Source organism: Heptranchias perlo, unplaced genomic scaffold (genome assembly GCF_035084215.1).
Source record: "Heptranchias perlo isolate sHepPer1 unplaced genomic scaffold, sHepPer1.hap1 HAP1_SCAFFOLD_79, whole genome shotgun sequence".
Taxonomy (NCBI): domain Eukaryota; kingdom Metazoa; phylum Chordata; class Chondrichthyes; order Hexanchiformes; family Hexanchidae; genus Heptranchias; species Heptranchias perlo.
In genome coordinates, this window is record NW_027139824.1 from 2,425,443 (window position 1) to 2,444,391 (window position 18,949).

Consider the following 18,949-nt stretch of genomic DNA (forward strand, 5'->3'; position numbering starts at 1 on the left):
CTGAAATAAGTTCATTAGATGAAAACCAACAAAATTTGACAAGAACCACGAAAACTTCTTGTATTTTAAGGTAATATCTTACGCTATTAAAGAAAAAACTTCTGGCTCGCTGAAATATGTTCATTTGCTGAAAACCAACAAAACCACGAAAAGTTCTTGTATTTGAAGATAAAATCTTTTTGCTTTGAAGAAGAAAGATCCAGCTGACTGAAATAAGTTCATTGGATGAAAACCAACAAAAATTGACAAGAACCACGAAAAGTTCTTGTATTTTAAGATAAAATCTTACTCTATTAAGGAAAAAACTTCCAGCTCGCTGAAATATGTTCATTTGCTGAAAACCATCAAAACCACGAAAAGTTCTTGTATTTGAAGATAAAATCTTTTTGCTTTGAAGAAGAAAGATCGAGCTGACTGAAATAAGTTCATCAGATGAAAACCAACAAAAATTGACAAGAACCACGAAAAGTTCTTGTATTTTAAGATAAAATCTTAGGCTATTAAAGAAAAAACTTCCAGCTCGCTGAAATCTGTTCATTTGCTGAAAACCAACAAAACCACGAAAAGTTATTGTATTTGAAGATAAAATCTTTTTGCTTTGACGAAGAAAGATCTTGCTGACTGAAATAAGTTCATTCGATGAAAACCAACAAAAATTGACAAGAACCACGAACAGTTCTTGTATTTTAAGATAAAATCTTACTCTATTAAGGAAAAAACTTCCAGCTCGCTGAAATCTGTTCATTTGCTGAAAACCAACAAAACCACGAAAAGTTCTTGTATTTGAAGATAAAATCTTTTTGCTTTGACGAAGAAAGATCCAGCTGACTGAAATAAGTTCATTGGATGAAAACCTACAAAAATTGACAAGAACCACGAAAAGTTCTTGTATTTTTAGATAAAATCTCAGGCTATTAAAGAAAAAACTTCCAGCTCGCTGAAATATGTTAATTTGCTGAAAACCATCAAAACCACGAAAAGTTCTTGTATTTGAAGATAAAATCTATTTGCTTTGAAGAAGAAAGATCTAGCTGACTGAAATAAGTTCATCAGATGAAAACCAACAAAAATTGACAAGAACCACGAAAAGTTCTTGTATTTTAAGATAAAATCTTACTCTATTAAGGAAAAAACTTCCAGCTCGCTGAACTCTGTTCATTTGCTGAAAACCAACAAAACCACGAAAAGTTCTTGTATTTGAAGATAAAATCTTTTTGCTTTGACGAAGAAAGATCTGGCTGACTGAAATAAGTTCATTCGATGAAAACCAACAAAAATTGACAAGAACCACGAAAAGTTCTTGTATTTTAAGATAAAATCTTAGGCTATTAAAGAAAAAACTTCCAGCTCGCTGAAATATGTTCATTTGCTGAAAACCATCAAAACCTCGAAAAGTTCTTGTATTTGAAGATAAAATCTTTTTGCTTTGACGAAGAAAGATCTTGCTGACTGAAATAAGTTCATTCGATGAAAACCAACAAAAATTGACAAGAACCACGAACAGTTCTTGTATTTTAAGATAAAATCTTAGGCTATTGAAGAAAAAACTTCCAGCTCGCTGAAATATGTTCATTTGCTGAAAACCATCAAAACCTCGAAAAGTTCTTGTATTTGAAGATAAAATCTTTTTGCTTTGAAGAAGAAAGATCTCGCTGACTGAAATAAGTTCATTAGATGAAAACCAACAAAAATTGACAAGAACCACGAAAAGTTCTTGTATTTTAAGATAAAATCTTACTCTTTAAGGAAAAAACTTCCAGCTCGCTGAAATATGTTCATTTGCTGAAAACCATCAAAACCACGAAAAGTTCTTGTATTTGAAGATAAAATCTTTTTGCTTTGAAGAAGAAAGATCCAGCTGACTGAAATAAGTTCATTAGATGAAAACCAACAAAATTTGACAAGAACCACGAAAACTTCTTGTATTTTAAGGTAATATCTTACGCTATTAAAGAAAAAACTTCTGGCTCGCTGAAATATGTTCATTTGCTGAAAACCAACAAAACCACGAAAAGTTCTTGTATTTGAAGATAAAATCTTTTTGCTTTGAAGAAGAAAGATCCAGCTGACTGAAATAAGTTCATTGGATGAAAACCAACAAAAATTGACAAGAACCACGAAAAGTTCTTGTATTTTAAGATAAAATCTTACTCTATTAAGGAAAAAACTTCCAGCTCGCTGAAATATGTTCATTTGCTGAAAACCATCAAAACCACGAAAAGTTCTTGTATTTGAAGATAAAATCTTTTTGCTTTGAAGAAGAAAGATCGAGCTGACTGAAATAAGTTCATCAGATGAAAACCAACAAAAATTGACAAGAACCACGAAAAGTTCTTGTATTTTAAGATAAAATCTTAGGCTATTAAAGAAAAAACTTCCAGCTCGCTGAAATCTGTTCATTTGCTGAAAACCAACAAAACCACGAAAAGTTATTGTATTTGAAGATAAAATCTTTTTGCTTTGACGAAGAAAGATCTTGCTGACTGAAATAAGTTCATTCGATGAAAACCAACAAAAATTGACAAGAACCACGAACAGTTCTTGTATTTTAAGATAAAATCTTACTCTATTAAGGAAAAAACTTCCAGCTCGCTGAAATCTGTTCATTTGCTGAAAACCAACAAAACCACGAAAAGTTCTTGTATTTGAAGATAAAATCTTTTTGCTTTGACGAAGAAAGATCCAGCTGACTGAAATAAGTTCATTGGATGAAAACCTACAAAAATTGACAAGAACCACGAAAAGTTCTTGTATTTTTAGATAAAATCTCAGGCTATTAAAGAAAAAACTTCCAGCTCGCTGAAATATGTTAATTTGCTGAAAACCATCAAAACCACGAAAAGTTCTTGTATTTGAAGATAAAATCTATTTGCTTTGAAGAAGAAAGATCTAGCTGACTGAAATAAGTTCATCAGATGAAAACCAACAAAAATTGACAAGAACCACGAAAAGTTCTTGTATTTTAAGATAAAATCTTACTCTATTAAGGAAAAAACTTCCAGCTCGCTGAACTCTGTTCATTTGCTGAAAACCAACAAAACCACGAAAAGTTCTTGTATTTGAAGATAAAATCTTTTTGCTTTGACGAAGAAAGATCTGGCTGACTGAAATAAGTTCATTCGATGAAAACCAACAAAAATTGACAAGAACCACGAAAAGTTCTTGTATTTTAAGATAAAATCTTAGGCTATTAAAGAAAAAACTTCCAGCTCGCTGAAATATGTTCATTTGCTGAAAACCATCAAAACCTCGAAAAGTTCTTGTATTTGAAGATAAAATCTTTTTGCTTTGACGAAGAAAGATCTTGCTGACTGAAATAAGTTCATTCGATGAAAACCAACAAAAATTGACAAGAACCACGAACAGTTCTTGTATTTTAAGATAAAATCTTAGGCTATTGAAGAAAAAACTTCCAGCTCGCTGAAATATGTTCATTTGCTGAAAACCATCAAAACCTCGAAAAGTTCTTGTATTTGAAGATAAAATCTTTTTGCTTTGAAGAAGAAAGATCTAGCTGACTGAAATAAGTTCATTAGATGAAAACCAACAAAAATTGACAAGAACCATGAAAAGTTCTTGCATTTTAAGATAAAATCTTACTCTATTAAGGAAAAAACTTCCAGCTCGCTGAAATATGTTCATTTGCTGAAAACCATCAAAACCACGAAAAGTTCTTGTATTTGAAGATAAAATCTTTTTGCTTTGAAGAAGAAAGATCCAGCTGACTGAAATAAGTTCATTAGATGAAAACCAACAAAAATTGACAAGAACCACGAAAAGTTCTTGTATTTTAAGATAAAATCTTACTCTATTAAGGAAAAAACTTCCAGCTCGCTGAAATCTGTTCATTTGCTGAAAACCAACAAAACCACGAAAAGTTCTTGTATTTGAAGATAAAATCTTTTTGCTTTGATGAAGAAAGATCCAGCTGACTGAAATAAGTTCATTGGATGAAAACCTACAAAAATTGACAAGAACCACGAAAAGTTCTTGTATTTTTAGATAAAATCTCAGGCTATTAAAGAAAAAACTTCCAGCTCGCTGAAATATGTTAATTTGCTGAAAACCATCAAAACCACGAAAAGTTCTTGTATTTGAAGATAAAATCTATTTGCTTTGAAGAAGAAAGATCTAGCTGACTGAAATAAGTTCATCAGATGAAAACCAACAAAAATTGACAAGAACCACGAAAAGTTCTTGTATTTTAAGATAAAATCTTACTCTATTAAGGAAAAAACTTCCAGCTCGCTGAACTCTGTTCATTTGCTGAAAACCAACAAAACCACGAAAAGTTCTTGTATTTGAAGATAAAATCTTTTTGCTTTGACGAAGAAAGATCTGGCTGACTGAAATAAGTTCATTCGATGAAAACCAACAAAAATTGACAAGAACCACGAAAAGTTCTTGTATTTTAAGATAAAATCTTAGGCTATTAAAGAAAAAACTTCCAGCTCGCTGAAATATGTTCATTTGCTGAAAACCATCAAAACCTCGAAAAGTTCTTGTGTTTGAAGATAAAATCTTTTTGCTTTGAAGAAGAAAGATCTCGCTGACTGAAATAAGTTCATTAGATGAAAACCAACAAAAATTGACAAGAACCATGAAAAGTTCTTGTATTTTAAGATAAAATCTTACTCTATTAAGGAAAAAACTTCCAGCTCGCTGAAATATGTTCATTTGCTGAAAACCATCAAAACTACGAAAAGTTCTTGTATTTGAAGATAAAATCTTTTTGCTTTGAAGAAGAAAGATCCAGCTGACTGAAATAAGTTCATTAGATGAAAACCAACAAAAATTGACAAGAACCACGAAAAGTTCTTGTATTTTAAGATAAAATCTTACGCTGTTAAAGAAAAAACTCCCAGCTCGCTGAAATATATTCATTTGCTGAAAACCAACAAAACCACGAAAAGTTCTTGTATTTGAAGATAAAATCTTTTTGCTTTGAAGAAGAAAGATCTAGCTGACTGAAATAAGTTCATTTGATGAAAACCAACAAAAATTGACAAGAACCACGAAAAGTTCTTGTATTTTAAGATAAAATCTTACTCTTTAAGGAAAAAACTTCCAGCTCGCTGAAATATGTTCATTTGCTGAAAACCATCAAAACCACGAAAAGTTCTTGTATTTGAAGATAAAATCTTTTTGCTTTGAAGAAGAAAGATCCAGCTGACTGAAATAAGTTCATTAGATGAAAACCAACAAAATTTGACAAGAACCACGAAAACTTCTTGTATTTTAAGGTAATATCTTACGCTATTAAAGAAAAAACTTCTGGCTCGCTGAAATATGTTCATTTGCTGAAAACCAACAAAACCACGAAAAGTTCTTGTATTTGAAGATAAAATCTTTTTGCTTTGAAGAAGAAAGATCCAGCTGACTGAAATAAGTTCATTGGATGAAAACCAACAAAAATTGACAAGAACCATGAAAAGTTCTTGTATTTTAAGATAAAATCTTACTCTATTAAGGAAAAAACTTCCAGCTCGCTGAAATATGTTCATTTGCTGAAAACCATCAAAACCACGAAAAGTTCTTGTATTTGAAGATAAAATCTTTTTGCTTTGAAGAAGAAAGATCTAGCTGACTGAAATAAGTTCATCAGATGAAAACCAACAAAAATTGACAAGAACCACGAAAAGTTCTTGTATTTTAAGATAAAATCTTAGGCTATTAAAGAAAAAACTTCCAGCTCGCTGAAATATGTTCATTTGCTGAAAACCAACAAAACCACGAAAAGTTCTTGTATTTGAAGATAAAATCTTTTTGCTATGAAGAAGAAAGATCCAGCTGACTGAAATAAGTTCATCAGATGAAAACCAACAAAAATTGACAAGAACCACGAAAAGTTCTTGTATTTTAAGATAAAATCTTACTCTATTAAGGAAAAAACTTCCAGCTCGCTGAAATCTGTTCATTTGCTGAAAACCAACAACTCCACGAAAAGTTCTTGTATTTGAAGATAAAATCTTTTTGCTTTGACGAAGAAAGATCTCGCTGACTGAAATGAGTTCATTAGATGAAAACCAACAAAAATTGACAAGAACCACGAAAAGTTCTTGTATTTTAAGATAAAATCTTAGGCTATTAAAGAAAAAACTTCCAGCTCGCTGAAATCTGTTCATTTGCTGAAAACCATCAAAACCACGAAAAGTTCTTGTATTTGAAGATAAAATCTTTTTGCTTTGAAGAAGAAAGATCTAGCTGACTGAAATAAGTTCATCAGATGAAAACCAACAAAAATTGACAAGAACCACGAAAAGTTCTTGTATTTTAAGATAAAATCTTACTCTATTAAGGAAAAAACTTCCAGCTCGCTGAAATCTGTTCATTTGCTGAAAACCAACAAAACCACCAAAAGTTCTTGTATTTGAAGATAAAATCTTTTTGCTTTGACGAAGAAAGATCTAGCTGACTGAAATAAGTTCATTAGATGAAAACCAACAAAATTTGACAAGAACCACGAAAAGTTCTTGTATTTTAAGATAAAATCTTAGGCTATTAAAGAAAAAACTTCCAGCTCGCTGAAATCTGTTCATTTGCTGAAAACCATCAAAACCACGAAAGGTTCTTGTATTTGAAGATAAAATCTTTTTGCTTTGAAGAAGAAAGATCTAGCTGACTGAAATAAGTTCATTAGATGAAAACCAACAAAATTTGACAAGAACCACGAAAACTGCTTGTATTTTAAGATAATATCTTACGCTATTAAAGAAAAGACTTCTGGCGCGCTGAAATATGTTCATTTACTGAAAACCAACAAAACCACGAAAAATTCTTGTATTTGAAGATAAAATCTTTTTGCTTTGAAGAAGAAAGATCCAGCTGACTGAAATAAGTTCATTGGATGAAAACCAACAAAAATTGACAAGAACCACGAAAAGTTCTTGTATTTTAAGATAAAATCTTACTCTATTAAGGAAAAAACTTCCAGCTCGCTGAAATCTGTTCATTTGCTGAAAACCATCAAAACCACGAAAAGTTCTTGTATTTGAAGATAAAATCTTTTTGCTTTGAAGAAGAAAGATCTAGCTGACTGAAATAAGTTCAGTGGATAAAAACCAACAAAAATTGACAAGAACCACGAAAAGTTCTTGTATTTTAAGATAAAATCTTACGCTATTAAAGAAAAAACTCCCAGCTCACTGAAATATGTTCATTTGCTGAAAACCAACAAAACCACGAAAAGTTCTTGTATTTGAAGATAAAATCTTTTTGCTTTGTAGAAGAAAGATCTAGCTGACTGAAATAAGTTCATTAGATGAAAACCAACAAAATTTGACAAGAACCACGAAAACTTCTTGTATTTTAAGATAATATCTTACGCTATCAAAGAAAAAACCTCTGGCTCGCTGAAATATGTTCATTTGCTGAAAACCAACAAAACCACGAAAAGTTCTTGTATTTGAAGATGAAATCTTTTTGCTTTGAAGAAGAAAGATCCAGCTGACTGAAATAAGTTCATTGGATGAAAACCAACAAAAATTGACAAGAACCACGAAAAGTTCTTGTATTTTAAGATAAAATCTTACTCTATTAAGGAAAAAACTTCCAGCTCGCTGAAATCTGTTCATTTGCTGAAAACCAACAAAACCACCAAAAGTTCTTGTATTTGAAGATAAAATCTTTTTGCTTTGACGAAGAAAGATCTAGCTGACTGAAATAAGTTCATTAGATGAAAACCAACAAAATTTGACAAGAACCACGAAAAGTTCTTGTATTTTAAGATAAAATCTTAGGCTATTAAAGAAAAAACTTCCAGCTCGCTGAAATCTGTTCATTTGCTGAAAACCATCAAAACCACGAAAGGTTCTTGTATTTGAAGATAAAATCTTTTTGCTTTGAAGAAGAAAGATCTCGCTGACTGAAATAAGTTCATTAGATGAAAACCAACAAAATTTGACAAGAACCACGAAAACTGCTTGTATTTTAAGATAATATCTTACGCTATTAAAGAAAAGACTTCTGGCGCGCTGAAATATGTTCATTTACTGAAAACCAACAACACCACGAAAAGTTCTTGTATTTGAAGATAAAATCTTTTTGCTTTGAAGAAGAAAGATCCAGCTGACTGAAATAAGTTCATTGGATGAAAACCAACAAAAATTGACAAGAACCACGAAAAGTTCTTGTATTTTAAGATAAAATCTTACTCTATTAAGGAAAAAACTTCCAGCTCGCTGAAATCTGTTCATTTGCTGAAAACCATCAAAACCACGAAAAGTTCTTGTATTTGAAGATAAAATCTTTTTGCTTTGAAGAAGAAAGATCTAGCTGACTGAAATAAGTTCAGTGGATAAAAACCAACAAAAATTGACAAGAACCACGAAAAGTTCTTGTATTCTAAGATAAAATCTTACGCTATTAAAGAAAAAACTCCCAGCTCACTGAAATATGTTCATTTGCTGAAAACCAACAAAACCACGAAAAGTTCTTGTATTTGAAGATAAAATCTTTTTGCTTTGAAGAAGAAAGATCTAGCTGACTGAAATAAGTTCAGTGGATAAAAACCAACAAAAATTGACAAGAACCACGAAAAGTTCTTGTATTTTAAGATAAAATCTTACGCTATTAAAGAAAAAACTCCCAGCTCACTGAAATATGTTCATTTGCTGAAAACCAACAAAACCACGAAAAGTTCTTGTATTTGAAGATAAAATCTTTTTGCTTTGTAGAAGAAAGATCTGGCTGACTGAAATAAGTTCATTAGATGAAAACCAACAAAATTTGACAAGAACCACGAAAACTTCTTGTATTTTAAGATAATATCTTACGCTATCAAAGAAAAAACCTCTGGCTCGCTGAAATATGTTCATTTGCTGAAAACCAACAAAACCACGAAAAGTTCTTGTATTTGAAGATGAAATCTTTTTGCTTTGAAGAAGAAAGATCCAGCTGACTGAAATAAGTTCATTGGATGAAAACCAACAAAAATTGACAAGAACCACGAAAAGTTCTTGTATTTTAAGATAAAATCTTACTCTATTAAGGAAAAAACTTCCAGCTCGCTGAAATCTGTTCATTTGCTGAAAACCAACAAAACCACCAAAAGTTCTTGTATTTGAAGATAAAATCTTTTTGCTTTGACGAAGAAAGATCTAGCTGACTGAAATAAGTTCATTAGATGAAAACCAACAAAATTTGACAAGAACCACGAAAAGTTCTTGTATTTTAAGATAAAATCTTAGGCTATTAAAGAAAAAACTTCCAGCTCGCTGAAATCTGTTCATTTGCTGAAAACCATCAAAACCACGAAAGGTTCTTGTATTTGAAGATAAAATCTTTTTGCTTTGAAGAAGAAAGATCTCGCTGACTGAAATAAGTTCATTAGATGAAAACCAACAAAATTTGACAAGAACCACGAAAACTGCTTGTATTTTAAGATAATATCTTACGCTATTAAAGAAAAGACTTCTGGCGCGCTGAAATATGTTCATTTACTGAAAACCAACAACACCACGAAAAGTTCTTGTATTTGAAGATAAAATCTTTTTGCTTTGAAGAAGAAAGATCCAGCTGACTGAAATAAGTTCATTGGATGAAAACCAACAAAAATTGACAAGAACCACGAAAAGTTCTTGTATTTTAAGATAAAATCTTACTCTATTAAGGAAAAAACTTCCAGCTCGCTGAAATCTGTTCATTTGCTGAAAACCATCAAAACCACGAAAAGTTCTTGTATTTGAAGATAAAATCTTTTTGCTTTGAAGAAGAAAGATCTAGCTGACTGAAATAAGTTCAGTGGATAAAAACCAACAAAAATTGACAAGAACCACGAAAAGTTCTTGTATTTTAAGATAAAATCTTACGCTATTAAAGAAAAAACTCCCAGCTCACTGAAATATGTTCATTTGCTGAAAACCAACAAAACCACGAAAAGTTCTTGTATTTGAAGATAAAATCTTTTTGCTTTGTAGAAGAAAGATCTAGCTGACTGAAATAAGTTCATTAGATGAAAACCAACAAAATTTGACAAGAACCACGAAAACTTCTTGTATTTTAAGATAATATCTTACGCTATCAAAGAAAAAACCTCTGGCTCGCTGAAATATGTTCATTTGCTGAAAACCAACAAAACCACGAAAAGTTCTTGTATTTGAAGATGAAATCTTTTTGCTTTGAAGAAGAAAGATCCAGCTGACTGAAATAAGTTCATTGGATGAAAACCAACAAAAATTGACAAGAACCACGAAAAGTTCTTGTATTTTAAGATAAAATCTTACTCTATTAAGGAAAAAACTTCCAGCTCGCTGAAATCTGTTCATTTGCTGAAAACCAACAAAACCACCAAAAGTTCTTGTATTTGAAGATAAAATCTTTTTGCTTTGACGAACAAAGATCTCGCTGACTGAAATAAGTTCATGAGATGAAAACCAACAAAATTTGACAAGAACCACGAAAAGTTCTTGTATTTTAAGATAAAATCTTACTCTATTAAGGAAAAAACTTCCAGCTCGCTGAAATATGTTCATTTGCTGAAAACCAACAAAACCACGAAAAGTTCTTGTATTTGAAGATAAAATTTTTTTGCTTTGAAGAAGAAAGATCTAGCTGACTGAAATAAGTTCATCAGATGAAAACCAACAAAAATTGACAAGAACCACGAAAAGTTCTTGTATTTTAAGATAAAATCTTACTCTATTAAGGAAAAAACTTCCAGCTCGCTGAAATCTGTTCATTTGCTGAAAACCAACAAAACCACCAAAAGTTCTTGTATTTGAAGATAAAATCTTTTTGCTTTGACGAAGAAAGATCTAGCTGACTGAAATAAGTTCATTAGATGAAAACCAACAAAAATTGACAAGAACCACGAAAAGTTCTTGTATTTTAAGATAAAATCTTAGGCTATTAAAGAAAAAACTTCCAGCTCGCTGAAATCTGTTCATTTGCTGAAAACCATCAAAACCACGAAAGGTTCTTGTATTTGAAGATAAAATCTTTTTGCTTTGAAGAAGAAAGATCTAGCTGACTGAAATAAGTTCATTAGATGAAAACCAACAAAATTTGACAAGAACCACGATAACTGCTTGTATTTTAAGATAATATCTTACGCTATTAAAGAAAAGACTTCTGGCGCGCTGAAATATGTTCATTTACTGAAAACCAACAAAACCACGAAAAGTTCTTGTATTTGAAGATAAAATCTTTTTGCTTTGAAGAAGAAAGATCCAGCTGACTGAAATAAGTTCATTGGATGAAAACCAACAAAAATTGACAAGAACCACGAAAAGTTCTTGTATTTTAAGATAATATCTTACGCTATTAAAGAAAAAACTTCTGGCTCGCTGAAATATGTTCATTTGCTGAAAACCAACAAAACCACGAAAAGTTCTTGTATTTGAAGATAAAATCTTTTTGCTTTGAAGAAGAAAGATCCAGCTGACTGAAATAAGTTCATGAGATGAAAACCAACAAAAATTGACAAGAACCACGAAAAGGTCTTGTATTTTAAGATGAAATCTTACTCTATTAAGGAAAAAACTTCCAGCTCGCTGAAATCTGTTCATTTGCTGAAAACCAACAAAACCACGAAAAGTTCTTGTATTTGAAGATAAAATCTTTTTGCTTTGTAGAAGAAAGATCTAGCTGACTGAAATAAGTTCATTAGATGAAAACCAACAAAATTTGACAAGAACCACGAAAACTTCTTGTATTTTAAGATAATATCTTACGCTATCAAAGAAAAAACCTCTGGCTCGCTGAAATATGTTCATTTGCTGAAAACCAACAAAACCACAAAAAGTTCTTGTATTTGAAGATGAAATCTTTTTGCTTTGAAGAAGAAAGATCCAGCTGACTGAAATAAGTTCATTGGATGAAAACCAACAAAAATTGACAAGAACCACGAAAAGTTCTTGTATTTTAAGATAAAATCTTACTCTATTAAGGAAAAAACTTCCAGCTCGCTGAAATCTGTTCATTTGCTGAAAACCATCAAAACCACGAAAAGTTCTTGTATTTGAAGATAAAATCTTTTTGCTTTGACGAAGAAAGATCTCGCTGACTGAAATAAGTTCATTAGATGAAAACCAACAAAATTTGACAAGAACCACGAAAACTTCTTGTATTTTAAGATAATATCTTACGCTATTAAAGAAAAAACTTCTGGCTCGCTGAAATATGTTCATTTGCTGAAAACCAACAAAACCACGAAAAGTTCTTGTATTTGAAGATGAAATCTTTTTGCTTTGAAGAAGAAAGATCCAGCTGACTGAAATAAGTTCATTAGATGAAAACCAACAAAAATTGACAAGAACCACGAAAAGTTCTTGTATTTTAAGATAAAATCTTACTCTATTAAGGAAAAAACTTCCAGCTCGCTGAAATATGTTCATTTGCTGAAAACCATCAAAACCACGAAAAGTTCTAGTATTTGAAGATAAAATCTTTTTGCTTTGAAGAAGAAAGATCTAGCTGACTGAAATAAGTTCATTAGATGAAAACCAACAAAAATTGACAAGAACCACGAAAAGTTCTTGTATTTTAAGATAAAATCTTGCTCTATTAAGGAAAAAACTTCCAGCTCGCTGAAATCTGTTCATTTGCTGAAAACCATCAAAACCACGAAAAGTTCTTGTATTTGAAGATAAAATCTTTTTGCTTTGAAGAAGAAAGATCCAGCTGACTGAAATAAGTTCATCAGATGAAAACCAACAAAAATTGACAAGAACCACGAAAAGTTCTTGTATTTTAAGATAAAATCTTACTCTATTGAGGAAAAAACTTCCAGCTCGCTGAAATCTGTTCATCTGCTGAAAACCAACAAAACCACCAAAAGTTCTTGTATTTGAAGATAAAATCTTTTTGCTTTGACGAAGAAAGATCTAGCTGACTGAAATAAGTTCAATAGATGAAAACCAACAAAATTTGACAAGAACCACGAAAACTGCTTGTATTTTAAGAGAATATCTTATGCTATTAAAGAAAAGACTTCTGGCGCGCTGAAATATGTTCATTTACTGAAAACCAACAAAACCACGAAAAGTTCTTGTATTTGAAGATAAAATCTTTTTGCTTTGAAGAAGAAAGATCCAGCTGACTGAAATAAGTTCATTGGATGAAAACCAACAAAAATTGACAAGAACCACGAAAAGTTCTTGTATTTTAAGATAATATCTTACGCTATTAAAGAAAAAACTTCTGGCTTGCTGAAATCTGTTCATTTGCTGAAAACCAACAAAACCACGAAAAGTTCTTGTATTTGAAGATAAAGTCTTTTTGCTTTGTAGAAGAAAGATCTAGCTGACTGAAATAAGTTCATTAGATGAAAACCAACAAAATTTGACAAGAACCACGAAAACTTCTTGTATTTTAAGATAATATCTTACGCTATCAAAGAAAAAACCTCTGGCTCGCTGAAATATGTTCATTTGCTGAAAACCAACAAAACCACGAAAAGTTCTTGTATTTGAAGATGAAATCTTTTTGCTTTGAAGAAGAAAGATGCAGCTGACTGAAATAAGTTCATTGGATGAAAACCAACAAAAATTGACAAGAACCACGAAAAGTTCTTGTATTTTAAGATAAAATCTTACTCTATTAAGGAAAAAACTTCCAGCTCGCTGAAATCTGTTCATTTGCTGAAAACCAACAAAACCACCAAAAGTTCTTGTATTTGAAGATAAAATCTTTTTGCTTTGACGAAGAAAGATCTCGCTGACTGAAATAAGTTCATTAGATGAAAACCAACAAAATTTGACAAGAACCACGAAAAGTTCTTGTATTTTAAGATAAAATCTTACTCTATTAAGGAAAAAACTTCCAGCTCGCTGAAATATGTTCATTTGCTGAAAACCATCAAAACCACGAAAAGTTCTTGTATTTGAAGATAAAATCTTTTTGCTTTGTAGAAGAAAGATCTAGCTGACTCAAATAAGTTCATTAGATGAAAACCAACAAAATTTGACAAGAACCACGAAAACTTCTTGTATTTTAAGATAATATCTTACGCTATTAAAGAATAAACTTCTGGCTCGCTGAAATATGTTCATTTGCTGAAAACCAACAAAACCACGAAAAGTTCTTGTATTTGAAGATGAAATCTTTTTGCTTTGAAGAAGAAAGATCCAGCTGACTGAAATAAGTTCATTAGATGAAAACCAACAAAAATTGACAAGAACCACGAAAAGTTCTTGTATTTTAAGATAAAATCTTACTCTATTAAGGAAAAAACTTCCAGCTCGCTGAAATATGTTCATTTGCTGAAAACCATCAAAACCACGAAAAGTTCTAGTATTTGAAGATAAAATCTTTTTGCTTTGAAGAAGAAAGATCTAGCTGACTGAAATAAGTTCATTAGATGAAAACCAACAAAAATTGACAAGAACCACGGAAAGTTCTTGTATTTTAAGATAAAATCTTACTCTATTAAGGAAAAAACTTCCAGCTCGCTGAAATATGTTCATTTGCTGAAAACCAACAAAACCACCAAAAGTTCTTGTATTTGAAGATAAAATCTTTTTGCTTTGACGAAGAAAGATCTAGCTGACTGAAATAAGTTCATTAGATGAAAACCAACAAAAATTGACAAGAACCACGAAAAGTTCTTGTATTTTAAGATAAAATCTTCGGCTATTAAAGAAAAAACTTCCAGCTCGCTGAAATCTGTTCATTTGCTGAAAACCATCAAAACCACGAAAAGTTCTTGTATTTGAAGATAAAATCTTTTTGCTTTGAAGAAGAAAGATCCAGCTGACTGAAATAAGTTCATTAGATGAAAACCAACAAAAATTGACAAGAACCACGAAAAGTTCTTGTATTTTAAGATAAAATCTTACTCTATTAAGGAAAAAACTTCCAGCTCGCTGAAATCTGTTCATTTGCTGAAAACCAACAAAACCACGAAAAGTTCTTGTATTTGAAGATAAAATCTTTTTGCTTTGTAGAAGAAAGATCTAGCTGACTGAAATAAGTTCATTAGATGAAAACCAACAAAATTTGACAAGAACCACGAAAACTTCTTGTATTTTAAGATAATATCTTACGCTATCAAAGAAAAAACCTCTGGCTCGCTGAAATATGTTCATTTGCTGAAAACCAACAAAACCACGAAAAGTTCTTGTTTTGAAGATGAAATCTTTTTGCTTTGAAGAAGAAAGATCCAGCTGACTGAAATAAGTTCATTGGATGAAAACCAACAAAAATTGACAAGAACCACGAAAAGTTCTTGTATTTTAAGATAAAATCTTACTCTATTAAGGAAAAAACTTCCAGCTCGCTGAAATCTGTTCATTTGCTGAAAACCAACAAAACCACCAAAAGTTCTTGTATTTGAAGATAAAATCTTTTTGCTTTGACGAAGAAAGATCTCGCTGACTGAAATAAGTTCATTAGATGAAAACCAACAAAATTTGACAAGAACCACGAAAAGTTCTTGTATTTTAAGATAAAATCTTACTCTATTAGGAAAAAACTTCCAGCTCGCTGAAATATGTTCATTTGCTGAAAACCATCAAAACCACGAAAAGTTCTTGTATTTGAAGATAAAATCTTTTTGCTTTGTAGAAGAAAGATCTAGCTGACTCAAATAAGTTCATTAGATGAAAACCAACAAAATTTGACAAGAACCACGAAAACTTCTTGTATTTTAAGATAATATCTTACGCTATTAAAGAAAAAACTTCTGGCTCGCTGAAATATGTTCATTTGCTGAAAACCAACAAAACCACGAAAAGTTCTTGTATTTGAAGATGAAATCTTTTTGCTTTGAAGAAGAAAGATCCAGCTGACTGAAATAAGTTCATTAGATGAAAACCAACAAAAATTGACAAGAACCACGAAAAGTTCTTGTATTTTAAGATAAAATCTTACTCTATTAAGGAAAAAACTTCCAGCTCGCTGAAATATGTTCATTTGCTGAAAACCAACAAAACCACGAAAAGTTCTTGTATTTGAAGATAAAATTTTTTTGCTTTGAAGAAGAAAGATCTAGCTGACTGAAATAAGTTCATCAGATGAAAACCAACAAAAATTGACAAGAACCACGAAAAGTTCTTGTATTTTAAGATAAAATCTTACTCTATTAAGGAAAAAACTTCCAGCTCGCTGAAATCTGTTCATTTGCTGAAAACCAACAAAACCACCAAAAGTTCTTGTATTTGAAGATAAAATCTTTTTGCTTTGACGAAGAAAGATCTAGCTGACTGAAATAAGTTCATTAGATGAAAACCAACAAAAATTGACAAGAACCACGAAAAGTTCTTGTATTTTAAGATAAAATCTTCGGCTATTAAAGAAAAAACTTCCAGCTCGCTGAAATCTGTTCATTTGCTGAAAACCATCAAAACCACGAAAGGTTCTTGTATTTGAAGATAAAATCTTTTTGCTTTGAAGAAGAAAGATCTAGCTGACTGAAATAAGTTCATTAGATGAAAACCAACAAAATTTGACAAGAACCACGATAACTGCTTGTATTTTAAGATAATATCTTACGCTATTAAAGAAAAGACTTCTGGCGCGCTGAAATATGTTCATTTACTGAAAACCAACAAAACCACGAAAAGTTCTTGTATTTGAAGATAAAATCTTTTTGCTTTGAAGAAGAAAGATCCAGCTGACTGAAATAAGTTCATTGGATGAAAACCAACAAAAATTGACAAGAACCACGAAAAGTTCTTGTATTTTAAGATAATATCTTACGCTATTAAAGAAAAAACTTCTGGCTCGCTGAAATATGTTCATTTGCTGAAAACCAACAAAACCACGAAAAGTTCTTGTATTTGAAGATAAAATCTTTTTGCTTTGAAGAAGAAAGATCCAGCTGACTGAAATAAGTTCATGAGATGAAAACCAACAAAAATTGACAAGAACCACGAAAAGGTCTTGTATTTTAAGATAAAATCTTACTCTATTAAGGAAAAAACTTCCAGCTCGCTGAAATCTGTTCATTTGCTGAAAACCAACAAAACCACGAAAAGTTCTTGTATTTGAAGATAAAATCTTTTTGCTTTGTAGAAGAAAGATCTAGCTGACTGAAATAAGTTCATTAGATGAAAACCAACAAAATTTGACAAGAACCACGAAAACTTCTTGTATTTTAAGATAATATCTTACGCTATCAAAGAAAAAACCTCTGGCTCGCTGAAATATGTTCATTTGCTGAAAACCAACAAAACCACGAAAAGTTCTTGTATTTGAAGATGAAATCTTTTTGCTTTGAAGAAGAAAGATCCAGCTGACTGAAATAAGTTCATTGGATGAAAACCAACAAAAATTGACAAGAACCACGAAAAGTTCTTGTATTTTAAGATAAAATCTTACTCTATTAAGGAAAAAACTTCCAGCTCGCTGAAATCTGTTCATTTGCTGAAAACCAACAAAACCACCAAAAGTTCTTGTATTTGAAGATAAAATCTTTTTGCTTTGACGAAGAAAGATCTCGCTGACTGAAATAAGTTCATTAGATGAAAACCAACAAAATTTGACAAGAACCACGAAAACTTCTTGTATTTTAAGATAATATCTTACGCTATTAAAGAAAAAACTTCTGGCTCGCTGAAATATGTTCATTTGCTGAAAACCAACAAAACCACGAAAAGTTCTTGTATTTGAAGATGAAATCTTTTTGCTTTGAAGAAGAAAGATCCAGCTGACTGAAATAAGTTCATTAGATGAAAACCAACAAAAATTGACAAGAACCACGAAAAGTTCTTGTATTTTAAGATAAAATCTTACTCTATTAAGGAAAAAACTTCCAGCTCGCTGAAATATGTTCATTTGCTGAAAACCATCAAAACCACGAAAAGTTCTAGTATTTGAAGATAAAATCTTTTTGCTTTGAAGAAGAAAGATCTAGCTGACTGAAATAAGTTCATTAGATGAAAACCAACAAAAATTGACAAGAACCACGAAAAGTTCTTGTATTTTAAGATAAAATCTTACTCTATTAAGGAAAAAACTTCCAGCTCGCTGAAATCTGTTCATTTGCTGAAAACCATCAAAACCACGAAAAGTTCTTGTATTTGAAGATAAAATCTTTTTGCTTTGAAGAAGAAAGATCCAGCTGACTGAAATAAGTTCATCAGATGAAAACCAACAAAAATTGACAAGAACCACGAAAAGTTCTTGTATTTTAAGATAAAATCTGACTCTATTGAGGAAAAAACTTCCAGCTCGCTGAAATCTGTTCATCTGCTGAAAACCAACAAAACCACCAAAAGTTCTTGTATTTGAAGATAAAATCTTTTTGCTTTGACGAAGAAAGATCTAGCTGACTGAAATAAGTTCAATAGATGAAAACCAACAAAATTTGACAAGAACCACGAAAACTGCTTGTATTTTAAGATAATATCTTACGCTATTAAAGAAAAGACTTCTGGCGCGCTGAAATATGTTCATTTACTGAAAACCAACAAAACCACGAAAAGTTCTTGTATTTGAAGATAAAATCTTTTTGCTTTGAAGAAGAAAGATCCAGCTGACTGAAATAAGTTCATTGGATGAAAACCAACAAAAATTGACAAGAACCACGAAAAGTTCTTGTATTTTAAGATAATATCTTACGCTATTAAAGAAAAAACTTCTGGCTTGCTGAAATCTGTTCATTTGCTGAAAACCAACAAAACCACGAAAAGTTCTTGTATTTGAAGATAAAGTCTTTTTGCTTTGTAGAAGAAAGATCTAGCTGACTGAAATAAGTTCATTAGATGAAAACCAACAAAATTTGACAAGAACCACGAAAACTTCTTGTATTTTAAGATAATATCTTACGCTATCAAAGAAAAAACCTCTGGCTCGCTGAAATATGTTCATTTGCTGAAAACCAACAAAACCACGAAAAGTTCTTGTATTTGAAGATGAAATCTTTTTGCTTTGAAGAAGAAAGATGCAGCTGACTGAAATAAGTTCATTGGATGAAAACCAACAAAAATTGACAAGAACCACGAAAAGTTCTTGTATTTTAAGATAAAATCTTACTCTATTAAGGAAAAAACTTCCAGCTCGCTGAAAT